The following is a 27,845-nucleotide window of genomic DNA, read 5'->3' on the forward strand; positions in this document are numbered from 1 at the left end:
GAACCACAGTGGGCCTGGCCATGGAGCCTGGGAGTTGTCCTGAGCTAGCCAGCAGCAGCCATGCACTCTTGAAGCTGCACTGGGTATGCTGCTGGAAGCCATGCAGCCTGGGAGCTGTGTTTATAATCTCATGGCTGTGGCAACAAAGCCAGTGAGGAGGGGCAGGGAATTCCCCCATGAGTACTTGTGTATAGTTTTACCCGTAAACTTTGGATTATTTTGATATATTAATTTCCAGGGCATGGTTGCTCAAAGAGCAAATTTGGATTCACTCATTGGAATTCATTCCACATTTCTAGGCTTGTTCCAGAAGCCTGCCATGGACAATATAAATTAAGTGTATTCTTTAGAGTATCTAATTATGATCTATGAAACCAAGGTTCTGAACCCCTCTTTGCCAAGAAAATTTCTGGATGTTTTTGGATCAATCACATTTAGCCTCATTAGTTTACATAATTGTTTTGAGGATAAAATGGGGGTGCCCATGTAAGTTCATTGGAAGAAGGATACGAAAAATATGCTAGATAGATTGATAGAATATCACTGTTTCTGCACTTCTATGCTATCTGGAGAGTCGGTATACCAGTTAAATGTCATGCTAGAACCAGATTCATATCCCCACAACCATGACATTTCCTGAGTATCTTTGGTCTAGTTGTCTTTGTATCGCTGAACTTGCCTGACAGGGTTTTTGTGAAGGCACAGTGATACTTTTGTCAATTTCTACAAGGATCATGATCTTTTTTAAGTAAACTCACCTGATACAGGAAAGAAGTGACAGAAATCCATGGCATTGGCTGCCACCAGATCCTCATGTGCATTTCATAAGGAGGCAAAAGACAAAAAAGGAAATTCAATTCAATCTTGTTGTCCTTTTAATATAGGGTAGAACAGGCATGTACAGAGTTCTCTCGCCATTTTGTACAAAATCCAATGACATCCTAAGTACATAATAAACCACCTTAATTATTTTAGAAGACTTTTTGTAAAAGGTAAAATGCTGAATAGACTAGAAAATCCCCACAAGATAATGGTACATAAATACAAGGATAGTGGCTAAAACTGTTAGTTTGCAAGGATCATCAATCAGAAATATCCTGCTCTGCCAGAGGGTCTATTGTTGTCCTAGTAGAACTGCTTAAATGAACAGGATTTTTTAAAATTCCTTTAGTAGAATTGTTGATGCACTAAGCTCCTTGGATAGTTCATCTGGAATTTAAAATTACTCACAACAGTAAAGTGTTTATTGAAATATTCTTGTTAAGTCTTATCTTGGAAATGAGTTGAAGTTTACTCCTTCAATGATTAATGGCAAATCAACTGCGACTTCTTTTTAATCAGCTCTTTTCACCACTACTCGTTCATATAATAGTTCTTTCGCTATTGCTTCCGTCACTCTGAAATTTGGTGGCCAGTATTGAATCTGTTTGTAGGAAAACTTTGTATCCCATATCATATGATTCCTGCCCCCCCCCCAGCTTTCTATGTGAATACTTGCTTGTTTATTTATGTGAATACTTGCTTGCTTGAAACAAATACTTGCTTGTTTATTTAGATTCTGACATTGGCCTTCTATCCCAGCTATCCTCACTTAGCTTCAGTAATGTTGGTAAAAAAGATGTATATTAGGACAGATTTCTTCAGGAGATATTTTCATCCTACTGGAATTTCAACTCGATTATTTCCAGTTGAGGATGCTTGATGCAGATTTACTTAAGAGTAAATGAAATGATTTTTAGGAGTAATTAGAATACACTTAGTAAACTTAGCTAAGGAAACTAAAAGAATATGCTAGCATTTTTCGTGGTCCTTTTTACAAGTATCTCTATGTGGTTGGAGCCAACCAGATTTTTACCTTGTGACCTGCTCAACTGATGGCTATACTGAGGATCATGGGAAGTACATGGACAAAGCTCATCTGAGATGGAAGCTGTAGCAGGAACATTGGGTGACTGATCTAAAAGCTGGTTTAATTAAATGGTTTTTGTTGTTGTTAGAAGTAATTTATTTCTGCATTTCATTCTATAATAATTTCTCTCTTATAATCTCACTGGTATCATAGCTCCACAGTGGAAGAGCTCGTTTCAAGTCCTGTAGGAATAAAATTTCCAGGGTATGAGCTTTCAAGAGTAAAAGCTCCCTCTGTCTTGTTGGCCTTTAATGTGATACCGGAATAGTATCTTTTACTGCAGACCAACATAGTCATTCACATGAAACTAGTTTCACATTGAAAATTCTACAGAGCTGGCTCACACCACTAGTTTTCCACCTAAATAACTAATACATGAAGACAGAGGGCAGGCATATCAAGAAGTTTCCTGTCATCTTTACACTACAGTATGGAGCCTGCTTGAGTAAAATAAATTAAACTTACATAGTTTTTGTAATTTTATTAGGATGCATTCAGATGGCATGTCAAAATGGAGGCCTGCTATGACAGCTCTTCATCGGAACCAAGATTTTCTCTCTATTTTCCTATCCCCTCTGTGACTGACCCACCCTAGTAATGTGTTTTATTCTTAACCGAAGAACTCTGGCTGTCCCACTCTGTCACAGTATGATATTTTGGCTACTGGCTCAGCCTAGGAACCTGAGGGAAGGATCAGGAGCTGGCTTACATTTAAGCAACTTAAGTGGTTCATGAAATGTTTTGAAATTCAAAAATAACTTCTATAAAATATGAGATACTTGCCATAAAGTCCATTTGTGATGTCATTTGTACTTAATAGCAACTTTAGATTGTGATAAATTATGACTAGGCATGTGTTATTTGATTCGATCTAGCTGAAAAGTACCTGAATCAGCTTTGCTTAGGGCACAAATCGGCTGAATCTGGTCTGAATCACTATTTCCCAATAAGACTAAATGTTGAATCAACCTTGCTTGAATTCCTGAGCAGAGATTCAGTATGATTTGCTGGAACAAGCAAGTGGACATTTAAATTTTAAAGGGAAAGAGGTAAAGTTCCTCTTTTGACTTTCCTGGGCTGAGATAGAGGCACCAAACTTGCAATGTTGCTGCAGGAGGGTCTCCTCAAAAGAACCCCCAATTTGCAAAAAGATTGGAACAGGAGGCCCCCATCTGATTGTCATTACTTCCTATGGTGAGAACAGACCCGAGATACAAATGAAAAATAATGCATTCTAAGTCCATTGAAGTCCATAAACAAGTGAAGAAGATTTCCTTATTTTGAAATAGTGGAGATTAACAAAATCATAGTCATCGTCAATGAAATCATCAACCATTACACAGGATATAATATTCTCCCCATTTGAGCACAGGGTCTGCTTTCAACTTTATTCTCCCTGCATGCACACTTTTAATTTCTTTTCTGTTTCACTCCTCGCCATGCATTAAAGCCCTCCCAACAAGTAAACATCTTTTTGGTTGTTTTTGAGAGCCCTTGTGACTTCGGACTACCTTTCCCTATGATACTTCTTGTGATTCTGAGGTGACAAGACAGTTTCTATATCTGTATAGGGGCAGCAGGGAAATACACGTGTGGATAGGTCATTTCTCCCCTCCCCCCCAATTTTTATTTGAAAGAGAAAACAAATCACACCTTCTTTCAGAAATCTGAAGGAGCATTGATTATTTTCAGAATCTCGGCTTGTCGTCAGAAAGTACAATGGCCCCATACCTTCCATCACTGTAAGATGAGTCAAGCCTATGTTCAAAGCCATGGAAAGCGACTTAATTTTTCTTTTGCGAGAAAAAGAGAGCAAAACATGAATGTTCTGAAAATATCACACTTAATAAAATCTAAGCTAACTATCCAGTTTTCTCTGTCTAAAGCTATTTTTGCGCAGGCTTATCATTCCTATTGAAAATTGTCCAGTTTTTTAAACCAAAAGCTGAATTACTCAGGAGGTAGCCATAATGCAGTGTCCTTGAGTCATGGTATGGTGCTTTACCATTAAACAGAAAGCAGAGAAAACTATTGAAATGCACATTTGTGAAACGCAAAAACTTTGTAATACAGTGTCAAAAAACATGCAGCCCATGCTGGTCTTGCATAGTGTGAAGGGACAGGCAGGGTTGCCAAGAGAGACTTCAGACCCCCAGACAATGGTCTCCCCTAGTCAACTCCTACAGCAGTAGACGTGATGAATGCAAATGTAAAAGGAAAAAAAAAAGGGGGGGGGCAACAACAAAACCAACTCAGAGAAGGGTTAATCAGAAACACTGAATGAGCCAGCTTACACACACACAGAAACCCAAACAAGAATACTTTAATAATAAGAAAATGTATTCAGTGATTAAAAACACAATCAAAATAACTTTTCCAATGATAAATAGCCAATAAAGCAATGTTGATCAATATAACATGTATTTATCACTTACCTAGTTTGTCAAGAACAATGAACAAGATGTCATAGTTCCATTGTGTACTGCATTGATCACACTGCATCTGGAGTATTATGTGCAGTTCTGGAGACCTCACTTCAAAAAGGATGTGGACAAAATTAAGAGAGAGCAGAGGAGAGTGACAAGGATGATCTGGAGCCTGGGGACCAAGTCTTATGAGGAAAAGCTGAAGGACAGGGCAATATTCAGCCAGGGGAAGAGGAGGTTGAGATTGCTGTCTTTAAGTATTCGAAAGGTTGTTACTTGGAGGAGGGCAGGGGGCAGTTCCTGTTGGCAGCAGAGGAGAGGACACGCAGTAATGGGTTTAAAGCAGTTAATGTCATTTGCCTCTTCTGTAATCCATTCTCACAACAACCATATCTAACTCAGTGTAGTACTGCATGGCACCACCACTAGTCACATTTCTGCAAGTTTGCCATGAGACCTTTCATTCACACTGTACCTGCAGATGTTGCTTTCTACAAAAATGGCATGGGGGATGGGAGGCATTAGCCCCTTCTCTCTCCATGCCATTCTCTTGATGAGAATTAAGCCCAGCTATGCTTTTTACACATGAACTGCCATGCAAATTCTCTGCTGCAGTAAGTGCCTATGCCAAACCTGTGGGAAACAATGTGGCTCTTCTATGATACTGGGCTTAGCAAGCTGTAGGAGGGGCCTGGCATTCTCTCTGAGTTACATTTCCGTTCCATATGACTAAGATCAGTTCCTCTGGAGAAAATGATTTGGAGGGAAGACTATATGGCATTATACTCTGCTGAGGTCACTTTCAGAATGAGTTCTGGGAGGTCCAAGTTCTAATCCCCATTCTGCTCTAGAAACCTGCTGGGTGACTTTGTGCTGCTCACATTCTCTTGGCCTAACCTAGATCACAGGATGGCAGTGAGAATAAAATGGAGGAGACAGGGGTGAGCCACTTGGGGTTAGGGTTATGGGAGACAGGTAGGTTATAAATGAAATAAAATCCAATAGCCCATTCAGCATATGCTTGGCAATACCTATTGCATAACTGAGCACAGAAACCCCATTCAGATTCAGGGCAGGGAACGGACACCCTGTGAGGTGGGTGAGGCTGAGAGAGCTATGATATCACTGCTCAGTCAGAACAGCTTTATGAGTGCTGTGGCGAGCCCAAGGTCACTCAGCTGGTTGCATGTAGGGGAGCGCGGAATCAAACCCAGCTCACTAGATTAGAAGTCCACGCTCCTAACCATGCTGGCACTCTATCTGTTCCTAGTTGTTTAGGGATTCTACAGGGAGCAGAACAATACTGCACTGCTTTTGAGATTTGGCTAATGTCACTAAAATTCAAACTGATAGAGGTAAAACATCACATTCCCTTTTGAAAGAATCATCAAAAAATCTACATAGAGTATCAGCCTACATCAATGAAATGTTTGTGACCCCCCCCCCCCAAAAAAACCAGTTTTAATTTCAGCGTTTCTTCCTGCCTAGCAGTATTATTTAATCTTCCTCAAAGGTCAGAAACTAATTTTTCCCTCTCTCCTGTGGATTATGGAAATGAGATTTGTATGTTATAATAATACTTCAAACATGATATATGTTGTTAACAGTAAATTAAGAACCTAAGGGCTTCTCTGTTGGTTACCTGTTTGAATGCAGACATGCCTACAGAAATAAACATATTGCCAGGCCATCAAACAAGAAATCATAAAATTATATATCAGCAACCCTTCCTCAAAACCCTTACATTATGTGGGCCAATTTATTCATAATGGCTGCCACCTGGAGTCCACTAAAAAGCATGTTAATGCAGTTGCTCCATACAGCAGGTGCAATATTTTAAATGAGTAACATATAAAATACATTTTGCTTTAGAATTTTTCCCTTGGTGATGGACATCAAAGGTGAATGCTTCTGAGACTTCTAAAATGCTTTGGATTAACTTGTTTTTGTATGTGCAGAGTTCCCTTCCAGGAAGGATGGTTGTGTGCTCTCACATTGATTGGCTGTTCATGGAGGATGAGTTCTCAACTACCATTTCATGGTTGTGCTAGATAGCTCTACCCACAGTGACTGGCCCAGGAACCCTTATGTGAGAGTTCTTGGTAGCCACACCAAATCACCAGAACTTACTCCATGAGTTGAGTCTGCCTCTCACATTACAGGGCCTTCCAAAGGCATTTTATATCTTTTTCTGAAGGATCCTTGTAAGTTACTCCATACTCTGGTTTTAAATCATTGATACAATATTGGTATTTAATCATTTGTCTTTGCAATTATATTGTGTGAAGCATCAGTCTTGTTAGGCGGTTCTCAAACTCACAAGATGTCTTATAGAGTTACCAACTCCAGACTGGGTAATGTGTAGATATCTGGGGGTGGAGCCTGGGAAGGGTGTGGTCAATGTAGTGAAAATGGTTCCAAAGTCATAATAGGAAGAGAAATGGAGCCCCTCCCCTGCAAAAGTAAGAAAAGATAAACATTCATACATTAAATATGTGGATGACTGTCTGAAGCATTACTAACTGAGGGTCATCTTCCAGTGGGTAGCCATGTTGATCTGAAGCAGCAGTGGGGTAGATCAAGATAGAGCGTTTATCTGTCTGGAAAAGAGTGGAAAAGAGCGGGACTGGCATGGTAGGACAAGAGGCAGAACTGTACTAAAAAACCCTGGTGGAAAAAAAAAACTGTATACTATCATGAACAATGGATCTTCACGCCATTGGTCAGTTTCAGTTTAATTTCTGTGAAAGAACAATTGCAAAATTTTATGGTTGGGGGTCACCACAACTTAAGGAAATGTATCAAAGGGTCACGGCATTAGGAAGGTTGAGAACCACTGGTGTAGGAGTTGTTGTTAGATCCAGTAATTGTGGCATTGGAGTGTATGTGGCAGCAAAGTTGGCATCTGGGTTTGTTGCAATCTCTAGTGCCAGTGTACATGTTCATATTAGATGTTGCATTGCTGTGGATGGGGTGTTGTTTGAGATTGGGGGTCTGTCTGTGTGAAAGAAAAGGTTTACCCCCCAGTGCTTGGGAAAGAGAACTGTCATTGTCCTGTAGATGTTGTAAGTCACTGATGATGCGTTGTACTGTCTTGAACTGAGAGCTATATGTAACCATTAGTGGTTTTCTGTTGTTTTCTCTTTTGGGTCTGTCTTCTAACAGGTTTTCTCTTGGCTTTGTTAATCTGTTCCTTAACCTTACTGGCTGGGTATTTTAGTTTCAAAAAGATTTGTTGTAGATCATTTAGGTGGGAATCTCTATCCATGGGATTGGAGCAGATGTGGTTGTAACGTAGGGCCTGGCTGTATACAATGGACTGTTAGGTAGCTAGAGGCATGAAGGTACGTTTGCCGGTCAGTAGGCTTTTGGTATAAGGTGGTCTCTAGACATCCATTGATTATTTTTACAGTAGTGACCAGAAAATTTATTTCTTGTGTAGATTGGTTCATTGTCAGGTTGATAGTGGGGTGAAAGTCATTGTATGCCTGGTGGAAAGTATCCAGGGCATTTTTACCATGTGTCCAGGTGATTAAAATGTCATCTATGTCACTACTGTTGCACACACAACTTCAGTGCCAAACAACCATTGTATGAAGCATCTACATCACATAATCCAGGTGGTGGATAGGCAGAGCATAAAAAGAAAGAAAAACCATCAGTTAAAACTAATATGTCTGTACTGACCCCATGAACCAAGTAATATTTATGGAATATATCTGGAAAAACCACACAATGCAAGCACAATCATCTCGCAAGTTTTTTTGTTTTGTTTCCAGAGTTATTTATTTATTTCAGCATTTACTCTTTTGATCTGCTTGACATCTGGAAAGAGAGAGCAAAACTAAAAAGCACCAGCTTCTGTCAAACATCACCTTGTGTGAAGCAATGGAGACAAGGTGTGTGTGAGATCCAATCCCATGGAGATCTTTTGACAAGCTGCATACAAACTTCAAAAAGACTCTGGTGAAATGCATGACCTTCATATAATTCAAGTTACAATTATTAGCCCACTGTAGTGGAACACCTGGATTCTTGTAACAAAATTTTAGATGGCAATGTTCTGCTCAGACAAAACCTCTCCTTGAAGGTATATATTACTGTTGTGACTAAGGGATTGCCATAGTAATATGGGAAACTCCTAAGGCATCATATATGGTTATTTTGAAGTCCCTGGTAATCCTAGTCATACATCAAAGATAATCAATGCAGCTACCTAGACAACATCATTCTGAAGGCCACCAACTAAACAGATGTACAACTACTCAAAATACAGCTAATATTAAATTGCAAAAAAAAACCCTATCATGGTACTAATATGACGGGCTCAGTTTTAGAGAAAACAGGCACTGCAAAGATGTTGAGTTCAGTTTATATTCATACATGATTAGGTCACAATATTAATAAAAACTACCATGTACAATACCAAGGCCAACAAAAAAAAACAGTGAAAGTCATTATTATACAAATTACCATTTTTCTGTCCAGCTGCTTTGTATAGCTGAAGAAAGAAAGAAAGAAAGAAAGAAAGAAAGAAAGAAAGAAAGAAAGAAAGAAAGAAAGAAAGAAAGAAAGAAAGAAAGAAAGCACTGCTCACTTCTACACTGGAGAGAAATGCCTTTGAATGTGAGAAAAGTGAGTGTTATTGTATACCACACTTGGCCCATCCCTTTTGACTGATTATATGGATGTTGCCCTTTTCTAGGTTTTGATGACTACTTGACAATAATATTTCCTGACAACTAGCTCCCACTGACAAAATATTTTCAGATATCTATACCCATTTGACATAAATCTTGAGTCCAGTTTCCCAATGATTTTGCTTGCCACAATCCTCCATTGTGAAGGAGACAAGGGACTAACACTGTTATGGTGAGAGGAGGGTTTTTTTTTTAAAACGAAACTTACTTCTTCAGATGTAGTTATTGATTCTTCTTATTCCCTTTTATTCTCTTTTAAAATATGGATTTCACTTTCATTCTCCTTTGAAAAGAAATCAATGCACCCTTTTGTAACTTCAGCCCTTGAATTGCTCCAACCTGTGTAACCCAGGCAAGCCCAATCTCTTCAGATCTCGGAAGCTAAGCCAGATCAGCCCTGGCTAGTACTTGGAAGGGTGGCCTTCAAGGAACACTAGAGTCATGATGTTGAGGCAGACAATGGCAACCTCCCTCTGAATATCTCTTTCCTGCCTCCCAGGCAATCCTAGCATCACCTGGCTATACTACACACATTCCATATGATAAGACAAATGAATAGCCCTTGCATTTGTCTTATGTTACACACCACAAGAGGGTGCTCTAGCAGGAGAATAAGAAAGTCTGGGAAGATAGGGCCTGCTTCTGAACATCTACCAAATGAAATTCTTTAAAATTTTAAGGAGCTCCCTTCCTGCCCTCCTGTCTTTGGCATTTTATTTATTCAGAATGTAATTGATTACAAACTGGTCACAAATTTTTAAAAGAGAAAAAGATTATTTGGATTTCAGGAAGACATTGAATAAAGGGAAACTAAAAGGTTATCTCAATCCTGTGAGTGGACAAAACTCCCACACTTGGCCTGACAATGCCCTGAGGAAACATGATGGTGGACCCCAAGAGATGCATCATGTTCAGAAGTGAGACCCACTTAAAAAGGATTAAGAACCATTCCCATAGTGCCATAAGGCTTTTTTAAAAAAACAACAAAAACCCACACTCACTGAACAAAACAGAAACAACCAATCAAAAGCCACAATGTAAAACTGATAAAACAAAACTGAGCAAGAAAATACCATAGCCTTTGGCTAATAGAACCTTGATGGATGATGCCATCATGACAAATGAGCCCTTATTTTAAATTCTGCCTACAAAGTAATTAGAAATGTCATTGCTGGCATACCAAGCTCTTCCTTCAGTTTCATCACCAAGCTGTGTTCATTGCTCATCTCCCAGCTATTCCTTTTTATATTTTCAGTCATGAACTCTTACATCTCAGTGGAACTTGTCTTTAGCAACTACCAGGGGACTGGGGGAGGAATGGGGTTGCTTGCCATACAGTGATGATCTTTTAGTAAAGGTCAAGAAAACTTGTATGGGAAAACATATCAGCTATTTCTTTTTTCATCTAGTGATTTAAAACACAAGTGAAATAGTTTCCCATCCAGACCCAGGTGAAATCTCAGTCTAACCTGTGTTTCTACTTTCGAATGTGCAAAACTACTGTAGTACTTTTCCCTGGTATAACTTACATCTCACTATCTCTAAGTCTGTCTTTTGTCACAGCTAGTGAAGCAGATGAGTGGAAAACTACACTCAAGTTTAATTGTTCTTGAAATCTGCCTCAAAAATTAAATTAGCATGTGGGAAATGCTGGCAATGGGTCACTACACTAGTCATGTTGCCTGCTTTTAGTGATGCTAGAAGGCCTGGGGGGAAAACTGGAAGCTTTTAATAGTGTAGAAGTAAGACCATCAACTTGTGAACAACAGTCCCTCAAACTACTATTTCTTCAGGAAGCATTCAACCCTACCTAGTTCCAAAAGAGGCAAGACAACTCACCCACCAGGTGTGTGAATTTTATTCTTTTTATTTTATTGTATACCTTTGTCACTGATATAACAGAAGTCAGTGCAGCCAACAGAATGAGATATTTGATAAGCAAAGGGACTAGGATTATAGAACTCAGAGAACAAAGACTAAGTAAAACATGATATTTTAACAATGCCAAAAGGGTATAATTGCACAGGTAAGTAAGAATGTAGTGACAACAAGATAATACATATGTCAAACAGATAATGCATACCATGAAGTGTAGTGTAGCTCACAATTCTAGTACCTTTATTTAATCACTTTCTTGAACCATTTCATCATAATATAGTCCTATTACCTCCTGCACAATTCTGTTTTACATAGTTTGTAGAGTGCCAGAAATGTAGGGCTTTCCTGATGATCACACTACAGAATGCATGTTTATGGGCAGTTGTTGATCTCACCCATTTGCAGAAGGTTCTTCTCAGGTGAATGGGGAAAGGTGGTCCAAATCAGTGCAGAGCTTTGTACATGGTAGTCAGCACCTTGAACTGAGCCTGATTACGGGCAGAGAGTGACTGCAAAATGGGTATAATATGCAAGCTCCACCTGACTCCTAAGAGCTGTGTCATTTTGTACCAAGTGGATAAAAAAGGTCATGCCTATGTAGACTATGATATTAGAAATATAGTGCTAGAACTATAAGAAATATAGTGCTATGCACCTAACTTAACCTACCTCACAGGATATGCCTTAAACTTAACAATAACATTATTTACAGAACTGAACACTCTACTTCCCTTTAAATATTCTTGGGGGAAAGAGGAAAAAGTGTCCAGGCTGGTGTCAGACAAAACTGCAGAAAAAAAGGGGAAAGTCCTGACCTAGATAATCCCCTAATTCTCCACAGTTCTGATATTTGCATACCTCTTCTTGAACTTACAGGGCTTGAACATCCACATTTTGTGCTAGATTGTTTTATAAAGCTACAGTGAGAATACATTTGTGTGTGTATGTGCTATTAAATTAATCTGATTTTTTTCAAATGACCATGTAAACTTCTAGAACTGGAAACATATAAATAAATGTGATTCAGGAGGAAGAAAAATATTTCACTGCTAGACACAGGCTATATGTTACGTGCATATATGCTATGGCCACAGAACAATCCTTTTCAGCCATTAAAAAAAATCTTGTTACACATGCAAAGGATTAAAGAGCATTGACATTACAGGCCTCCTGGTGGTTCACAGTCCCAGTGCAATTCAGGAACTGCCAAGCTCAATGGTTTGGAACTTCGAGGAGACAGCAATGCCAGAACAACAAAGTCCAGTCACACCTTCAATTTAGTCTGTTTGAAAAAAAGCAATGAATCAATTTTCAGGCAAATAGGCTTAGAACAGAAACAATCTCCTCCTTTTCAGGAGAGTTGGGTACTACTAATATCAGGCCTGTTCAGAAATATCTGCTTAGGAACAAGTTGTTATTTGGAAGGTCAAGAAACAGAGTGTGTATTTCTGGTTTCCCCTTCTTTTTATTCTTAATACGAGTTTTAATACTTGCATCATTAAACCCCACAAAGATAGCCTAGAAAGAATTAATTCTGTCTCCATTATCATAGAGAAGTTGTGACTATTACAATATATCTATAGTCTGAGATGGGCATGAAATTATTTTTGGACTTCTTGTACTGGAATATTACATTGGTGGAATACTGGAATACTAAACTTATGAGGGCAGAAAGGTGTACACATTTTGTAACTAAGTAAATAATAATAAATAAGGCCCGGAAAATGGACCCAATTTGAACCCAATGCAGAACTGCAGACAAGATCCCTTATGAAGACTTCCATGTGTGTTTCAACAGACAGAAAACACAGAACCCCCATTCATTCATTGTATGTGCTCATAGATTCCTTTCATTGGCATAAATGGGAAATCTAAATCAAAAATATAACAAGCATACTATACATTTTTGCTGACAAAAGGTCTCACTTCTGATTGCTATTTTCTGGTACCTGCCTCTGAAACACCAACTGTAGTTTTCTCTGTGGAATGGCTATCATATTATCCTTCAATACTCCTCAAGTAGACTCCAGTACCTTCAATAACAGGTCTCTTCATCATGTCCAACTGGAAGAGAACACTTACAGATGGAGAATAGTAAGACACTCACTGGAAGACTGCTACAAACACAAACAAACACACACGTAAACAGAATAAGAACAAAATGAGGCTCCCTTCCATACAGACCTTGAAGGTGGGGGGGGGGGGGGAGAGACAGAAACTAGCTGCTGAGCACAATTTAGAGTCCAGTGCTACCTTAAAGACCAAGATTTCCAGAGTATAAGCTTTCAGGATCAAAGCTCTCTCTGGCAGCTACTAGACCCTAAGTGGTCACATAAATGTATACCTCACAGTCACTATGTTTCTTTTTTCTTTTGGGGTGTTTTTTATTAGTAATTGGGTTGGTGTGAGATGCTCCAGATTTCATTTTGCAGGGTTCATCTCCCCTAACCCTCATCTATGTGTCTGAAAAATCTCTGAGGGGGAAATGGATGTGTCTTGTTTGGTTTCCAGTTTTAGCATATCCAAAGCTTATGTGTAGCTCAGACCCTCCATATCTCATACCCTCTTTTTACAAACTTTATACCAAACCAAGAGCTTCCTTCCTAGCCCTTGTTCTGGACACCTTCCACATTTGTTCTGTTGGTTATCACTTTCTTACAGAAAGGGCATAGAAATTGCTGATAAGTATATTAGAGAAGCTTTGAATTTTTTTTGCTGAAGTTCTGACACCTCTTGGTTATTTTTATTGTATTTTGAACTCTAATTGTAAACATTTTAAAATTACAAACCTTTGAAAGAGAGGGGCGGCTTATAAATCTAAAAATAAACAAATCAGTAAATCAATGTGAGGATATGATTCTCACAGATAATCTATATGGGAAAATCTTGGCTCAGGACGGGGACTTCAGGCAGCTGGGTTGCCAACTTCAAGGTGGGAAGGAGAGAGAATCAAAGAAAGTGAGCAAGCAAGCAAGAAGGAAGGAGAAAGAAAGAAAGAAAGAAAGAAAGAAAGAAAGAAAGAAAGAAAGAAAGAAAGAAAGAAAGAAAGAAAGACCCAAAGTGAAATATATAATTCTCCTGTCATTTTACCCTCACAACAATCCTGCAAGGCAGGTTAAGAGGGCATGTGACCAGCCTGAGGACACCTAAAGAGATGGAACAGCTCTGGAGATTCAATTCTTGCTCTCCCAGATCCTCCCTCTCACCACTGTACCACACTGTTTTTCGCTGCTAATCAGGGTGAAGTGGTGCGTGGGAAGTCATGTAGAAGAAAGCAGCTGGGGAAGGCACACTGTGGGCACACTGGAGCGGCACCAGCTCCTTTGGCCACTAGCTGTGGCACTGGCTCCAGCATCAGTAGCATCAGTTATTGCTGTTGGGCTGGCCGTTTCCCCCTCACTTCTTCCCCATTTTGGTGAGCTCGAGACTGCATGCCAGTTGACAGAAGGCAAAAACAGTCCCAAGGTGAAGGCCTTGGGAGAGCAGCACCGAGGGGCCCTGACCCCCTGTCTGGGAGCAGCCATGTTGATGAAGGGGATCAGATGACTTCTGGTGCCAGCAAGAAAAACAACCAGACCTCCTTCCATCCTCTGACCCTTCACCTCTCAGTGGCATGGGGAGAACAGCAAGCCACTGCGGGAGCAGAGGAGGCATTGGTGGTCAGGAGAGGTAGAGGCACAGCCCTGATGGGTCTCCCTTGGCCAGTTCTAATGAGTTGGCTGCCTGGAGCCGCAGCAGGGATGGGGGGGAATGGCCTTGGGGTTCAGCTGCCTCAGGCTCTCACTCTGCTCAGTTGTAGGAGTGGGTGTATGGGTGATTGAGTGCAATGTCATGTTCATAGACTTCTATTGCACTCCTTCCCAGGTCCCCAGTAGAGTTATCCCCACACCAAAAATATATTCAATCTGAATCTATAGGTTGTTTTCAACTAATTTACCTTCCTATTTAAATAATTGCCTGCTGAGCAAAGTTATTTCCTTTTGCTGTCCTGAATCTACTGCTCAATAGATTCCTTGGATAATGTCAAATCCGGGAGAGGAAGAAAGAGTTGTCTTTATAAAACTATCTTAATCTTTCTTAGTTGTTTCTTTTCTAAGCTAAAAAGTCCCAGACTATTCCTCTTTTCCCACAAAAAAGGTGCTCCTAACCGCATAGATTTCTTGGTTGCCCTCTTCTGTTCTTTTTCCAGTACTGTGATGATGTTTCTGAGATATGGTGACCAGAACTGCACATAGTATTCCAAATGGAATACTGCACAATAGAGCTATACAGGGACATTATAATATTAGCCGTTTCATGTTCAATTCCTTTCCTAATAACTCCAGCACAGAGTTTGCCACTGTCATTGCTGCAGCACACTGGTTGACACTTTCATTAAGCTGTTTATTATGGCCCCAAGTTTCATTCCCTCTTGGTCTCAGCATGTTCAGAACCTATTAGCCAATATGTGAAGTTGCATGAGTTCACACCAGCCTTTCTCAACTTTTTTTAACCAGAGAAACCTCTGAAACGTTCTTTGGGCTTCTAGAAACTCCAGAAGTGGCATGATCATGCAGAATATGGTAGCCCCTCTGCTTCCCACCCCTTCCAGGCTATCTTTGGCCATTTGGGGAGGGGGTCAACATGACTATATATGGTCATACCACCCGATAAAAATTTATCAATTTTTTTAAAAAATATATTAAAAATTAACTCTCACCCATTCAGGAAACTCTTCCAGGACTGACAAGAAACCCTAGCATCTCACAAAACCCTGACTGAGAAAGCCTTCCTTACACTTACCAGTGCTGAACTTCACCTGCCGCATTGTTGTCCTCCTGGAGCTGTTCACAATCATCCTTGGTTTTCACTATCCTGAATAATTTTGTGTCATGACAGAGAGGCTGATTCTGTGAAGGTTCAAGGGGGTGGCAGATTACAGTGGATGAGCGATAGGGTTGTGAGTGTCCTGCATAATGCAGGGGTTTGGACTAGATGACCCAGGAGGTCTCTTCCAACTCCATTATTCTATGATTCTATCTGCAAACTTAGCCACTGCACCACTCAACCATAGTTCCAGATCATTTCTGAACCAATTAAATAGAACTTGCTCCAATAGTGGGATCCCATTGCTATAGATAACCTGCATGGTTTAGTGATTAAGGGCAATGGCTACTAATCTGGAAAGCTGATTTTCATTGCCTGCTCCTCCAAATGCTGCTAGCTGAGTGACCTTGTAACAGCCCTGATAGTGCTGTTCCGACTGAGCAGGCCTGTCATGGCTCTCTCAGTTTTACTTACCTCACAGAGTGTTTCTTGTACAGAGGGTGGGAAGGCAATTGTAAACTGCTTTGATAATTTTGAGCAGTGAAAAGCGGAGTATTAAAAACCAACTCTTCTTATGTATTCCCTCAATTGTGAGAACTCCATTTATTCCTACTCTTTGTTTCCTGTAATTTAACCAATTTTAAATTAATAAAAGAGCCCATCCCCTTATCCCAAGATGGCTACGTTTATTTGGAAGTCTATAATCAGGTGCATTATCAAAAGGCTCTCTTGAAAGTCTAAGTATATGATGTCAGCTGGATCCCTGTTCACTTACTCAAAGAGCTCCAAAATACTGGTGAGGTAACTCCAAACACAGATAGTGCCGCCACTCATCTTAGCCTATTTGGAAGACTGTGCTGAAGGTGTTCAACCTTTTCCTGCCCCCCTCCAGAAGGAAACTATTTTATTTTAAAAATACAAATAAAAGTGCAGTAGAAATATAGGAGGGGTACAGGAAAGAAAAGGGTTTTATACATATAATGATTCAGAATCTGCTTTGTACAACAAAATATATTAAACAAACAGAGGGGAGGGAGAAGGCTCTCACCAGCATCTTCCTCATAATAATCTTAACAGTAATCCTACTTTCAGTTCTTACAACCAATCTATTTTGCCTCTGTATTATTACTTTCATCATTTTCATCATTATTATATATCTTATATTACATACCTCATCAGATGGTGATAATAATATCTCAAAAAAAACATATCAAAAACATTATTGGCAAGTAGGAGGTCAGTTTTTGGAGAAGGAAGACACAACACAATTTACTGGCATAAAATTGGCCACAGCTTTATTAACGCAACCGAATGCATAGAGTTGGGGCAACAAGGGTTGCCACCCTCTCTGCCCAAATCTAGGCAGTCCACTGACTGCAAAAACACGCTTTACCCAGGAAAGGAACCCATCAAATACCACGCTGGGCTACAGGTCTTTTCCCTGGGCAATCCTATACCTAGGGAGACGACTCCTGTGGAGGGCCAAAGGGTGCGAACCTCCCTGGCTACCTCCAGAGCCGTCTGGTCATGGAACGAGCTCACAAGCCTACCATGTTGGGTTTGCATGTGGCTTGTTACCACCAACCCCCTTAAGGAGGCCCCATTTCTCGCAGGGATGCCGATCGCACACCGGTTCCCATGCCATTAAGCTCATACGCTTGTGCACATTCCGCTGTGACAAAATAGAACATTAAACATGTACCTCCACACAACAGGGAGGGTGGGTGGGTTGCTTGCCCACACTCAGGCGAAGAGGCAGGAAGAGAGGGGGCAGCGTCCTAACAGATGCTCAAGCCCCGTCTCCTCTGATGCACCGCAATGCTGCGGCACACCAAGGAGACCTGTGCTGCAGCCACTTGCGCCGCTGCTTCCCTACCCATCCTCCCCACCGCCAAAAAGCGGTACGGGTAAGTCCGTGCCACTCAATATCATATTAAAGAAAGAAAAACAAATTAAAAATCAAGTATATTGTTCAATTTTTCCTCTCCTTCAGTTTTAACAAATACTATGACCGATTTCATATTAGGTATTTGTCCCTGGACAGTCCCTAATTGCTCATAGGTTTTAGTGCTGCCTTCACATGGTATCAGCAGCAACACGGAGGTCTCCAGTAGGTGGCGTGAGTTTTCACCCAGTTTGCTCCACGATGAGGGAAATCACAAAATCCCAATTTCTCTCTTCTTGTCACGCTGCAAATCAGGACACAGACAGGGGCAAGCCTGCCTGGAGGGAGAAACATACAACACTCTCGGTAGCATTTTGCTCACCCTTGCACCCACCCTTCCCTCTCTGTTTCCTGATAGAACTTTTAAAAAATGACACAGTCTGCAAAGCTACAGGACTTCAAAGTAATGTGCCCTCACTTCAAATAAAATGTTCTCTTAATTGTGCATGGTAATATTGGGATCGGGCAGCTAAAGCACATTCTGTGTTTTCTGGTGGTGGGGTATTAGCGGGGAAATGTGGGGGGGGGGTGATGCAGCACCCTTCTCCCTTTTACATCTTTATCATTAACACAAAGTGATCGGGGCCAAGTTACCATGGCCAGCCTATCACAAATCTACCCGAACATAAAGAGAGACCATTATACAAAGAATCCTGAAAAGGGATCTAAGTAAATATTTTATTGTTGTAGCGTGATCCCAAAGCAACACGGAAGTGCAAGTTTTTACATAAAATGTTTTACTGTTGTGGCATTTCCCCATAACAATGTGGAAGTGTATTTAAAAAATTGGGACTTGGGAATTTGAGTCCCCAAAACAATTGCTGTGAATGGATTGGTGGTTTGTGTTGATTGGCAACGTGAGGAGTGGGGGGAGAAGGGTGAGTTGTCTATGCTTTAGGTTTGTCTGCCACTTTGTTGGGAAGAGAAAAGCTGTGACAAGGCAGTGGGATAAATTGGGAGGGGATCTCCCAACAGGAAGTGTATGAATGCACAGTTTCCTATTGTGCATTTACAAATAAAAAGCAATGCGTATTTTTCGCTTCTGTGCAGAATCGATCTATGTTTACTTTATACTATTTTAAATTACTTCTCATTCTGAATTTCTCCTGCTTACATAATAAACTTTCTTCTCCCAGAAGGGAATTTAAGCAATTAGGGCTTTCAGAGTTGCATTCAAAATGAAAATAGTTCACTACAGTTATAGCCAGGTACAAAATAAACCTATGTAGAAAATCTGGCAAAACCTATGGATGGGAGAAGTGAAGTTCTGGAACGATGATCTATCACCATATATATCTAGATAGAGAGAGAGAGAGAGAGAGAGAGAGAGAGAGATGGAGATAGGAGACAGGATATAGGAGATAGGAGATAGGAGATAAGAGATAAGAGATAAGAGATTAGATAGTAGTAGATAGTAGATAGAGATGATAGATAGATAGATAGATAGATAGATAGATAGATAGATAGATAGATAGATAGATAGATAGATAGATAGATAGATAGATAGATAGATAGATAGATAGATAGATAGATAGATAGATAGATAGATAGATATGCCCTGAAGGTCCCATCTCTCTCATCCCCATTTATTTCTTGGCCCATCCTTAATGCACCTATGTAGCAGAGGAACATAAATTGCTAGTTTGTTTTTCCTGGACAAAAGGATTAAGGGGTGGCATGATAAGTCTTCATATATTTACAAGGCTGCCTCAAAGAAGCATTGGATGAAGTACATTTTAGATAACAGAAGGCTGCCTATTAGGTATATGTTTTTATCTGATGATAGTTGAACATGTTGCCCTGAAATGTCACAGGATTTCTTTCAACATAACCTGTGGCTAGAGGCAGAAATAAAGAGTAAATGGTGAAGTCCAAGGGGCACTTCTTCTTCTGATGACTTAGAGTAAAACAAGGGGAGTAAGAAAACACAGCTCTCCAGACGTATAGGGTATGGGAAAAGGGCGTAATCCCTCTTCTACTGTATAGTGTTTTGCATCCCCATTTAAAACAAAGGGCAGTTATTGATACCTTGCCTGTCTTTTAAAGGAGTTTTAGCAATGCTGAGGTGGGGATGAGATTCATTTAGTGTCATCAAGTGTTATTTCAAAACCCTGTTTTAATGCAACATCTCAAAAGCCTTTTTACCTGTCTTTTCTATTGTACCCAGGCATACAACAGGCACTAGCACATGATGTTGCATGAGTATAGTGGAGTGATGTTTGGCAATGTTGAACACATTCCTGCCTGCTACTTAGAGGGGTGAGGTGTGGTGGGTGCATGGAGCCCTCCTACCCGACTCAGTCCAGCAGAGTCAGTATTGACTACTCCGACTTTAATGAACAAAGTCTGAGGGGGCAGTCTCTGGAAGTCTAACATTATAATGACAGCGGAGCCACATGGACCTCCTGTGTACCAGCAAAATATATCACTTGGGGTCAATACATCTGGAGGAAGAGTACAATCCACACAGGACAGGCTTTTAAAACTGCCAATATCATGAACACTGTGCAGGATCTTGAGTTTGGTGGTTCACAGAAGGTCCATGTGGCTCAGCTGTCATTTTGTTAGACTTCCAGAGGCTGCCCCCTCAAACTTTGTTCATTATAGCATTAAGGTGAAAAATGTTTGATAGATTTAGGCTTTAGAACGGCCGCGATTTAGCGGCGGCCGTGGTTGCCTCGGCGGAGAAGGGCGGGGCAGGAGACGCAAAGGCGTCTGCTCGCCGTGCGTCGGGACGCGCCATCCGGCGCGTCCCGATGACGAAGGCAAGGGGCGGGTCCCAGGCGCTGTATATAAGCGCCACGAGGCTGGGAACTCGCCCCTTTGCCTCGTCGAGAGCCGGAGGACAGCCACCCACCCTCCCGCCCGGCTGTCAAGTTCTTGTCACAACTGCGGAATGGGGGGCAGAATGGGGGCACGAGGCGGAGTAGTTTGGCCAGGGACCAGTTTGCGTACTGGTCCCTGGGGTTGGGGGTCTCAATAAGAGACCGGCCGATACCGAGTGCGGCCTTACCCGGCTGGGAAGGTCAGGGCCTCGGGGCCAGGAGGCAGGGATGGTTGTACGCGGTGGACGCCCGGCAACCATTAACTGGCCTCTTCCCAGGAGAGGGCATTCAAGGGGCAAGGGAGCCTTCCTCCCGGCGGGGAGGAAGGAGGACCCAGGGCGCCCCTTGAGCCCACGTCAGCCGGACGGCTGCATGGGAATTACTCCTCACCTCGTGCCATGCCAACCCTTGGTTATGTTCAATAAAGTTGTGGCCTTTCACGCCAATGAAAGGTGTTGCGTATTCATTGACCGCCATTACACTGCCAGGCAATCATCCCATTCTCTCTCCCTTTATATCTCATGTCAGCTTCATTTCATTTTTTCCCCATTTGCCTCCTCTCAGATCCCAGATTCAAGTAAATACTGGTAACGAACTAAACCTAAGGCAGCTCCTTTTACTTACCCCCCCATTGTTACCCCCATTTGTGTGTGTGTGTGTGTGTGTATCAGCAAATTGCAATACTTAATGCTGCTTGTCATTTAAAAAATAAAAAAATAAAAATGAAGAAGAATGGAGTGAGTACACCGATGAAGGGGGGAGGATGCTGGAAGGAGTGGGGGAGGAGTGGGAGGAGTGGGGGAGTGACCTTTGTGGGGCAGCAAAAGGGTGGGGAGGGATCAAAGGTAATCTGTATGCTTTTGAATTTGAATTGAGTCTTGCAAACCCTAGTCTGATGCTCTAACCACTAAACCTCACTAGGACTTATATCTTGAATAAGAAACTGTTTCCATGCAGAGGATTTTAAATTAAATACTACTAATTACAAAAAGCAGTGTTTTGTTCTCCTATCGATATCTCTTTTCTGTACGTCCAATATGGAAGCCTAAAGAAAACATATGTACTGATCAGGACATAAGGAAGTTTACCAACAGAAGCTGAAGGACAGTTTAAGAGAATGCCTTAATTAGGGGCTTGGATATGCCCCATAAACATGTAGCACTTAGCCTCAGCACATCTACCTATTCACACACTATTTGATGGCACTGCTGAGGCAGTAATTAAGTTTGGGGATGTACTGTGAGAGAGATTAATGTGTTGTGTGTTGTATGCTACCTTATCTGTGGGAGACAGAAGGAAGTTCTTTGAGAAAATGTAGCGTCTGTCATACTGAGAAGGATCTTGCGATGTAGGTGCTTACTTATGATGAAATGGTACATTAAAAATGATACAGTGAAACAGAAGAGTTACAAGCATTGTGATATGGAAAGAGATGTCACACAAAGCCTACCTTAATTATTTTTGAAAGGCCTGGGTTTATAAAACTTTTTTGAAAAAAAATGCATAATAATTTTTTGGTAGTCAAGTATGTATTAGAAGCGCCTGAAAGAAAGTCTGTTAGAGCCTGCAAACTATACACTCTAAGCAGATAACTTTTTGTAGAGAAAAATTAGAGCAATCAATAGTGTCTAGGAGGAACTTCTCCTGGGTGCATCATTAGGATGAGGTGAAATTGGGATGCATGTTTAGGTAATTATTAATCAAGATTGTACCCTTTCTGGAACATAAGCAGGGGCACTTTAAAGGAACTATAGTAACCAGGTCACCCTCTTGTCAGATGGGGAAAGGATAAAGGCAGAGGCTCAGGTAGGGTGGGAATAAATATATATATATATATTCTTCCCTTTCTAGTGATACACAATGAGTGTGCAGATGAATGAGGATAGATGCTAGACTCTTACTACCTTTATCTGACATACTGAGTTAATGAAATTAACCAGTAAGATAAAGAGAGGACAAGGATTTAGCTTTCATTGCCCATATTCGGTAATTTTCCTTAAATGTATTTCCCACTCACTTTGTTGTTGTTGTTACTTGCAAAGTTGTGTCCGACCCATCATAACCCCATGGACAATGATACTCCAGGCCTTCCTGTCCTCTACCATTTCCCGGAGTTCATTTAAGCTCACAACTCAATTTGAGGACGCAGGAAAAGGTGTTAAAATCCACTTCCATTGCCCCCTCTGTGAAAGGGTAGATATGAGCTCATAAATGAAAGTTCATGATGAATTTGGGCTGGTTCATAGTCTGCTAAGTGAAGTTTGTCATGGAGCAAATAGCACAAATTTCCATGAACTTTCAAGCTGTTCACGGTGGTTTGTGAATGGATACAGTTCCAGACAGAATGTCTCTGCTCCATTAAAATGTTTACCAAACTTCAAAGCAATGGGGGAGAGGAACTCCCCATATTTTGAAACACCAAGAGAACCCCTCCAAAACATAACAGGCAATGCTGGCTGGCAATAAAACAGAGTTGACATTCTGCTGGATGGGAGTAGAGGTCTATACATACCCTAAGAGCTCTGCAGCCTCTCTTATATTGGCATTTAGAGAAGCAGGGAATTGTTGAAAGTATACCACATTTTTTCTGATTGTGAACTCCTCTCCCCTGGCTGGGGTTTAGGTGTTAGGTGAACTCAGGGGTCTGAGACACACCATCTTTCAGTACATGCCAAGCAGAGGGGCTTAGCTAATAGGTGCCTCAGCTGAGGACCCACATTTTATAACTTCCTGATTATGAACATCTCTGTGCTGTGAAAGTGGGTCCAAAGGGAACATGTCATGGGGGAAGAGGTTTACCACCACCTGCATCATATAGACCAGGCATTAGGAGGGGAAACATGACAACAAAGTGATTCTATTCCATGCGCAAAGGATGGATGCTTACCTTTACTGGCATGATACCTAGTAGCCTGAGGATGTGGCTACATGGCTACATGGTCAAGGACCCCAGTGCCAATATGCTGGCCGTGGTAAAGGCTGAGTGCCACAGAGACATCTTCTGCCTAGTTTTAAGTGCTTCGCTTGCTGCTTAAAGATGTGTCTGGGTTTGGGGAGCACTGTGAAGGTCACCTGGGACATTGTCATTCTCAAGATATGGTCCTTGTTTGAGACTTGCTGGTGCTTGGCCATCCACTTGTTATGCAGCATCAAGTCTACTTATATTCTGTACAAGTGGCAGGAGGGGGACAACCTGAATACCAACTCATCTTGGACTTACTAACCCATTGGTGTGTGTATTTGGTGGAGCAGAAAATCATAGTTCAGGATGTCATCTCCTCCATGATCATCCTGCTCAGGGAAGAAGAGCTCAGTATCAATTCCAGTGACTACCTGACATTCTCAAAAATGTCCTCAAGCCCTTTCAGGACACCACCAATATGCTCTTTACTTACATATTCAGCCTGGGAGAAGTCTTCCTCCTAAGCTGACAGCTAGACCAGGCACTGGCCTCCACATTGCAGTCGGGCCCTGTGGAGATGCTTCTTCTCGCATGGCAGAGAAGTTGCAGGTAGGCATCAGCCCCAGGTTACATCCTCTCTGCAAGAAAGTAGAGTTCAAGCTGGTCTGTGTCTATGACCCCTGGGTATCAGAAAGCATTTCTATCAAGAATGCAAAGTTCATGCATTGGAAGCATGAGCTCTGCAAAGAAGTATGCAGCGTTCAGGCCAACAGATATGGCCAGAGGGAATAGCAGGTGGAAGAGGCTGAGGAGGAGTTGCAGCCCAGAAACTCTTTTTCAAAGAGAGAAGCCCCACTATTGGTTGTCAGTGATCAATTGGTAGGTCAGTAGTCATGGGGATGCCAGGCATACAATGATGGAGGATTTGGCAGAGGTGCTGGTAAGGGAGTACCTTGCCACATTTGAATTTATTTATTTATTTGATTTTTATACTGTCCTCCCAGCAAGCCGGCTCAGGGAAGTGTATATCACTGGTTGAGGAGTGTGCTCTAGACCAGTGTATTTCAGACCTGTGCATTTTAGCTGTGAGATTTGTTTAGCATTCTTGCCTTGCTTTTGTTATGGCCAGTCTGCCTGCTTATCTGTCATGGGAGTTATGTTGGGGAGCCCCAATTGGAACTCTTGTCATATCTGCCTTTCTGTTGTTTGACATCTGCCTCTGGAATGCTCAGGGTTGCCCAGCCAGCTCAATATATGTTTTCTCTGCAGAGTACAAGATCTAGATGGTGTGCTGTGGTCTGGACCTGTGTGTTCAGCCAAATATCTTGAGACCCCCCACTCTGTTGATACTCTGGAGATGTCTGCCTTTCTGTCATCCATAACCTGCCTGCAGTGGCCCGAGGAGGCTGCAAGAAGGGTGGGATGGTTGCCCTGCCTTGGGGGTGGGGGGTCTGCCCATTTGAAGTTTCCCTTTGAGTTTGAAGTTTCCCTGTGAATTGTTCCTGAACAATTCCATAGAATTCTGTAATTGCAACTATATTTTCCAGCAATAGCACTGGGAAGACCTTTCTTTCAGTCTGTAAGTGGAACCCCGGAAATGTAATCTGCCCACAACTTGGAAAGGTTGAAGAAGAGTGGGCAGCAAGGTGAGGTTCCCTATGTGTTTGGTGTGTGCAGTTTGCACAGCATTTGTTTTATACACTCCAAAATCACTTTCCTGGGGGCAACATCTTTGAGGGGGCTGTAATTTGGACGTAAATTCAATCCTTAGTAGCATGGACATAGAGGAAAGTCATTCAGAGATCCATCTAGCAATCCAGGAAGGGTATTCTGTTGCTTCACTATCCTCACAAACTGAACTGATACATTTGGCACCTTAAAGTCCTTGACAAAACAGTCATATGAAAACTCTTTGGCAAAACTGAGGGGTCCTTACATATGCCCAGATTTAAGATGTTCCCAACTCCCCACCCTCAGCACCCCTTGGCACCAAAAGCCAGGTACATTCCCACACAGCATAACACCGCTAGCCTGTGAAAGCAAAAGGAGTAAACAATGTCTACAATTTAAGATAAGGTGAGATAACCAAAGAGGTTCCAAGTAGACATGTAGAATGAAACTGCCAGCCTCCCTGGGGTTACAAAGTTAAAATAACATTAACAATACCCAGCCCACTGTGGCACTTCAGTCAACCTACTGACTAGATGTATTGATGTCTGCTGATATATTGAAGTAATTCCATAAATAAGGAAAAAAATAAAACAGGGATATGGTGGCATTCTTTGTGGATAGATGTGCAGAATTACAGAAAGACAGCACTTTCACATCATATCTATTTTCCCTTTAATTTTCAAATATCCTCACTAAGGATAGATTTAGTTATTTTTGTTTTATTTTTCTTTCTCCTTGGCTAGCCTGCAAAAGTCAGATTATTTCCCATTTCCCTTGAATTTCCCTTTTACTCCATGGAGAATCTAGAATCCTAATATCCATATATGCGCAGAGCTTCCTTTGCTCTTGTACCTGGCATGAAATATGGTGGTTAAATGAACAATCTCCTTGTTTTTTGTAGTGTCTAATCATGTTTTGGATAAGATTCCATCTAGATTTCATTCACAAAAGCTTTCCCACCTCTACATCCCAGCTCAACCCCAAATACCCCCCTGAAATGCTGTTTCTAGAGAGCAGGTCTCCAGGCAGGAAGTTGGAGGGGAAATTACCCTACTTTTGTGAATGAGGATTTTTAAAATGGAATTCAACCCTCAGAAAGCCAGTACAGTATGAGTTAGCGTATGTTCCCCTACTCGTCATAGGAGTAAAATGTTAAGCTAACATGAACCAAACTAGTGGTGGGTTTGAATATCCTTAAAAGAAATCCTCATCTTTGAATGCTTGGCCTTAAATAATAGACATGTTTCCCCCCATCTGCAGAACGCATCTTCCCCATACATCACTGCAAAATTCTACAGCATTGGATATCTGGATTAGGTAGCTCATTTATGCTGAATACTGGCAACTCTGCACATCATGTTGTTGTTTTTTCAAAAAAAAAATGCTAAATATAGTATACAGCAATGCAATGTAGACTCTGAGGTGGAGTAGACAAAAAAAGAAAATTCCTTCAGGCACAAATTGATATCAGTTTGACAAATAAGATTGACACCGGCTCAAAGAAATTCCGGCTCAGCCTCCATAATTTCACAAACGATCAAGCAGAATGTTATAATCAACAGTGTCAAAAGTGGCACGCCGATCAAGCAAAATTAAAATGCTTGAACAGACCAAGTCAGACTGCATTAATAAATCATTTTAAGCTGAAACCAGAACAGGCTTGGCTCTGTAATGTGATTGCATTTAAAAAGACACACATCCAGACTTTTGGGGTATGTTTCATAGAGGTTATTTTCTTTCCAATGGGAGTGTAATGAAGAAGTATCAGCTTTCAGCAAAGTTTGCTCCAAAAGTAGCAAATGCTGAGGCAGGGTTGTGACTTTAAATAACATTAAATCCTTGGCTAATTTCTTTCAGAATTATTCCAAAGATATGCTTAGAAAGGTGGGAGCTAACTGAGCTTTTTTTGTTTTGTTTTGTTTTGTTTTGCCATTGAAAAGGGGAGGAAGGGGTTCCACTTGACCACCCCTAAAAACTATACTGATGATCATGGGATCCGCTTGGGATCTGCAGTGAAAAGGAAGCCTGGGTGAGATGGAAGAAAGCTGACTGGAATCAACGCTGTGGGCAGTAGAACAAGGAAATGTGAAGAGCTGAACTGGAAAAGGAACATATTCAGGGAACTGTATTAAAACAATGAAGAAGTGGACAGAAGTGAGGGTCATCAGTGCTAAGCAGATGATATTGAAATGCTCTTTTGTTTGCATCACAGCATGGCCAGCATAAATATGAAAACAGGAGAGCGCGTCTAGCTACTAACAGCACTTGATAAGTAATGGCATTGCTATGAGGCTGAATACTGATACATTGTCTTTACTGTCCTCCATATATTTTCGAAAACCTTTTAAAAATAAAAAGTCATTATCTTTTTCAATAGAGTGTATCTTCGTCTTGATTCAGGTCCTGTATCTATAATTTCCAAGTCTGCCATCTCTATGCTGTTCTCACTCTCTCTTTTTTAACTAAAAGCTTTCCCATGCTTGAGAGAGTATTTATGTCAAGGAACTGTGTGCATAAAATTAATCGGACAACCACAGACACAGTATCTATATCAAGAACAAAATTCTTCTCTCAGGGCAGCCTGCCAGCAGATGCCTTCCCTTCGCAGGGAACTGTAACGACTGACAGTTCATTTGATTACACTGAAATTCTTCTTCCATCTGCTACTTGGTTAAAGGCAGGGTGCCTTTCCACATGGGAAGTGATTATTATTATTAATTATTTCTTTTCAATCAGAATGCACCACTCATTTAAAAACCTTAGCTAGGACTGGACAATTTGCG

At 41.2% G+C, this 27,845-nt stretch overlaps 1 long non-coding RNA gene across 1 annotated transcript in view; it reads left to right on the top strand.

The window, feature by feature from the left end:
* Positions 1-27,396, top strand: part of LOC143839059 (uncharacterized) — a 36,723-nt gene extending 9,327 nt beyond the window's left edge. The window contains exon 3 of the long non-coding RNA XR_013231565.1: positions 27,003-27,396. This is a non-coding gene — a long non-coding RNA (uncharacterized LOC143839059). The remainder of the gene's footprint in view (positions 1-27,002) is intronic.
* The last annotated feature ends 449 nt before the right edge of the window (positions 27,397-27,845 follow it).

This window comes from Paroedura picta, chromosome 5 (genome assembly GCF_049243985.1).
Source record: "Paroedura picta isolate Pp20150507F chromosome 5, Ppicta_v3.0, whole genome shotgun sequence".
Classification (NCBI taxonomy): Eukaryota; Metazoa; Chordata; class Lepidosauria; order Squamata; family Gekkonidae; genus Paroedura; species Paroedura picta.